Here is a 4,930-nt window from a genome sequence, read left to right as displayed (position 1 = left end):
AATGGGACACTGTCAACTTAAAAATATCATAACTCCTACACCGAGTGTAGAAATTGGGCAAATTTAGTATCGATGGAAGGCTTATTCAATTTTTTATCTACATAGAATAAATATTATTCATTTTGAAATTTATCCCTTAACATTATAGGAATGAATTTAAGCTAGGAAAAGTATGTGGTATTACACTTCGGCACTGGTTTTGACCTTGCCTGAGGGTAGTGATAGTTTTGCCATCTATTGTAATGCTTCTCGTATTGGGCTTGGTTATGTGTTGATGCAACATGGTATGGTGGTATCCTATACTTTTAGGCAATTGAATGTTCATGATAAGAACTACCCTACTCATGACTTAGAATTATTAGCCGTGGTTTTTTCTTTGAAGATTTGGCGACATTATCTCTATGGAGTTCATGTTGACATCTTTTCCGATCATAAGAGTCTTCAGTAAATGTTTACTCAAAAAGCATTGAATCTCTAATAGAGGAGGTGGCTAAAGTTATTGAAAGATTATGATATGAGTCTTCATTACCATCCGAGTAAAGCTAATGTAGTCGTCGATGCTCTTAGTAGATTGTCTATGAGAAGCTTCACCCATGTGGATGAGGATAAGTGGGAATTGGTAAAGGTCATTCACCATTTGGATAATCTTGGAATTCTTCTCGTAGACTCCAAGGATGGTGGTGTATTTTTGCATCCGGTATCTCAATCATCTCTTGTTGTTAAGATAAAGAAAAAGCAAGTGTTAGATCCCAATTTGATGAAGATCAAGGGTAATGTAGGTCAACACAAGGTTGATGACTTTGTGATTAGTGGTGATAGTATATTGATGTACCAAGGTAGGCTATGTATTCCCAACATCAATAGATTGGAGGGAAAGGATTATGGCCGAGACTTATGAATCTCGGTATGCTATACATCCCGATTCTGCAAAGATGTATGATGATCTTAGAGAGTTCTATTGGTTGGGTAATATAAAGTGAGATGTGTCTAGTTATGTGGCTAAGTGTATGGTGTGTCAAAAAGTAAAAGTTGAGCACATGAGGCCCAGAGTCTTGTACTAAGAGATTGCCTTGCCCGAGTAGAAGTGGGAGGCAATTAACATAGATTTCATTGTCGGTATTCCTGGATCTCAAAATCAATGTGCTTTTATTTGGGTCATCGTTGATAGGATGCCCAAGTCCGCTCACTTATTTCCAGTAAGGACTAATTACTTGGCTGGGGATTATGTTATGTTATATATAGTGGAGATTGTAAAATTACATGGTGCTCTGATTTCTATTATCTCAGATTGCGGTACTCTATTTTTATCCTACTTTTAAGTCATTCTTAAAAGTTTTGGGGACTAAGGTCTGTCTTAGTTTCCACCCGCAAATGGATGGACAAGCAGAGAGGACCATCTAAACTTTGGAGGATATGTTGCGGGCTTGCATAATTGATTATAGTAGTAGTTGGTATGACCACTTGCCTTTGATTGAGTTTGCCTATAATAATAGTTACCACTTTAGTACTGGCATGGCCCCTTTTGAGGCATTGTATGGTACGAGATGGCATTCTCCTATTGAGTGGTACGAAGTTGGCAAAGATAAGTTGCTTGGCCCTGATTTAGTTCACCAAGCCTTAGAGAAGGTGAAGATGATTCATGATAGGTTGAAAATCATACAAAGTCACCAAAAGTCCTATGCAGATGTGAGGTGAAGGGACTTAGATTTTAATGTAGGAAATTGGGTATTCTTGAAGGTGTCTCCCATAAAAGAAGTGATATAATTCGATAAAAAGGGGAATCTTAGTCCCCGATATGTTAGTCCCTACTTGATTTTGAAAAAGATTGGCAATGTTGCCTATGAGTTAGAGCTTCCCTCTAGTTTAAACTTTAGTCACTCGGTTTTCCATGTCTCTATGTTGTGGAAATATGTGGTGACCCTTCAGTGGTTGTTCCATTGGATGATGTTGGTATTTCAGACTCTTTGTCCTATGAGGAGGTCCCGATAGGGATCTTGAATTAGCAAGTTCTCCGATTACAAACAAAAAGGTAGCTTCGGTAAAGGTTCTACGGAGGAACCAAAAGTCCGAAAAAGCTACTTAGAAGGCCAAAGAGGACATGAAGTTCAAGTATCCACATTTGTTTTCCATTCTGAAAACTCATAATTGAGGTATGTGTTAATCTTCTTACCTTGAGTTATGCCTTCGTTACACAATGGGTTTAAGTACTCAATGCTTTGAGTTGATTTATATTTTTGATAAGTGATGGGTTTAAGTCCCAAAGCTTTGAATTAAGCAAGTATCTTTAATAGACATAGGGTTTAAATCCCTAAGCTTTGAAAAGAGCTAATGTTTGATAAAAGTTGGGTTTGAGTCCCAAGTTCAATAAAATGAATAGACAATTAATAATGAGCATGATATGTGTTGTATCCTTATTGTTTGCTTGGTTTTAGCTTGTTTAAAGGTTGGTTTGATGTGGGATAATGTGTTAACTTGTGTTTATGCTTGACTCACCCGTTATTCAAGGACGAATGATCCAAGTAGGGGAGAATTGAAATGCCTAGACTTTAGACCCTTACAAAATTTTCATGTTTGAAGTCACTGGACTAGATACAACTAAGGGTACCAGTCGTACCCTTATATACAAATTTGGTGACCCTCTCGTACCTTAGGAAGTGTAGTGGGGATTACTCACTGTCCAAGGTACGAGTTAGACTCCCCTCAATCGTACATTAGGGTATGTCATACCAAACCTAGTCGTATAGATTGTTGTCCTGAACTTGAGTGGACTGCTCTTAGTACAAGGTAGGGGTACGATATAGGGTGAAAGTCATACCTTTTAGATATGAGTCTAGGTAGTGTAGCCATACCCTACCCAATGTGTAAGTCCTAGGTGAAGCCTAGGGTACGAGTCAGAGTACCACTCGTACCCAAGGGTATGATTGACTCAAGTCAGTCGTACCCACCAGGGCAGTCATTTTCTAGCTTTTAGTTGAGGACCCTATGGTCATTTTCTACCCTCAAAACCCTGATTCCCCTCACTATATAAGTATGTATGGCTTCCTAAAATAATTTTTGAGTGGATCAAACATCCTAAAATACTCTCTCAAAGATATTTTGGAAAAAATATAGGCTAGGGTTCCAAGGGTATTCTTCTGGAGGCAAAGTGAATTCAAACTCCTTTGTTGAATCAAGTGGTCTCAGCCATGTAACTCTATCCCTTGTTTTTAACTCAAATACTATGTGTTTTATACATGGATTATGACTTATAAATGAATGTTTGAAATCAAATGTAAAGGGTTTTGATGCCTAGTGTTGACTAATGTGTGTTCTTTCTTAGACTTGTATTTATACATGATATTGGTGATGATTTACACATGTAGGTACTTTTTGTTGGTGGTTTAATATGTGGCTCTTGAGTAACCCTAGTAGTAATGATTTTTACTTTGAATTTGGCCATGATGAAGGCATGCACACAATGTGTTTGTGAAAATGTCTAAATGAATTATCTAGTCACATGTTGATGATGTTTTGAACAAAGGCAATGGCACAATGAGTATGAAGGGTTGGTAAATAATATTGTAAAGGTATTGTGATCCATGTATTGTGTAATTGATGACCTTGTTTGTTTGATGGCTAATAGTGGGTTAAAGTCTCTAAACATGAAATTGAACTTAAATTGTGCTTGAGCTAAAGTGTGGTATAAGATTGCTAATAAGGAATGAATGGTTTGTAAGGGTCTGGGTGGCCATAAATTGAATTGTATGATGAATTAAATTAAGGCATTGTCCTATTGAAATATTTGAGTAACAAATTCTCCCATGAAGGCCTTGTGGTCATGTATAATGTTGAAACTGGTTAAATAGGTCAAAGTCCTTAATTGAGAATTGAATAAATTTTGATGTATGGACAAAGGGTTTAAGTTCTAACATCGACTATGATAGTTGTAACAGCTTGTGGTTAAAGTCCCTTTCCTACTAAAGTGGTTTGTGGTTAAAGTCCCTTGCCTACTAAAGCGACTTATTATTGAAGCCCCTTGCTTAAATGAAATTGTGTGTGGTTAAAGTCCCTTGCCTAATAAAAAATGATGGGTTGGGTTAGAGTCTCTTATCTAATATGGCTTTAGGTTAGAGTCTCTAGCCTAATAGAAGTGCATGAGGTTAGAGTCCCTTGCTTAATGAGTGTGCATGTGGTTAGAGTCCCTTGTCTAATAGACTATGAATATAGTCAAAGTATTTTACCTAATGAGAATTGTTGAATCTATAAGTGTGGAAGGTTGGAGTCCTCCACTTCATGTCTAATGATTAAATGCTTCAAGTGTTAATAAGGCTTGCTGCCTTGTTTGACATGTGATATACCTATATGTATGGACAAGTGTATGAACATGATAGAATGCAATATATTGACTTGTTATTAAATGATGATATTAATTTATCCTTATCCTTGAGTTATATGCTAGCGCTCCAACCACTAACTATCTCTGGACGCTATATCCCCATGCGACATAGGGACCGAAGCATTTTCTTCTCTTTCTGCGTAATGATGGGTGTTCGACCGGTTCATGTGATTGAAGTTGAAATGGTGAGCTTCCATACATCCAAAAGTCATACAGTTCATAGTCTTTACCTATCTTAATAGACTTGTCTTAGTCTTTGATTTTGGGCTATTGTTGGGGGCATGTCCCAATATGTATAGACATTAGATTTGTGTAGAGGTATTGTGGATGACTATGGACTTGGGTGTGTTGGTTAGTTTGTTGAATCTAATGAAATATTTAGACATGTTTAAGTTATGACTAGTAGTATGATTTTCGCTATCTTATTATATGGTCGGAGTTCTCCAACCCTTATGGATTGGTGTGATGATTGGGTTAGGTTAAAGGGGATGATCTTCGGTCCTAGTTGGGCTTGAGATACCCATATGGCATGGCCTAATTTTGGGTTGTGTCAAT

Source organism: Capsicum annuum, chromosome 4, assembly GCF_002878395.1.
Source record: "Capsicum annuum cultivar UCD-10X-F1 chromosome 4, UCD10Xv1.1, whole genome shotgun sequence".
Taxonomy (NCBI): Eukaryota; Viridiplantae; Streptophyta; class Magnoliopsida; order Solanales; family Solanaceae; genus Capsicum; species Capsicum annuum.
This window is presented reverse-complemented; position numbering follows the sequence as displayed.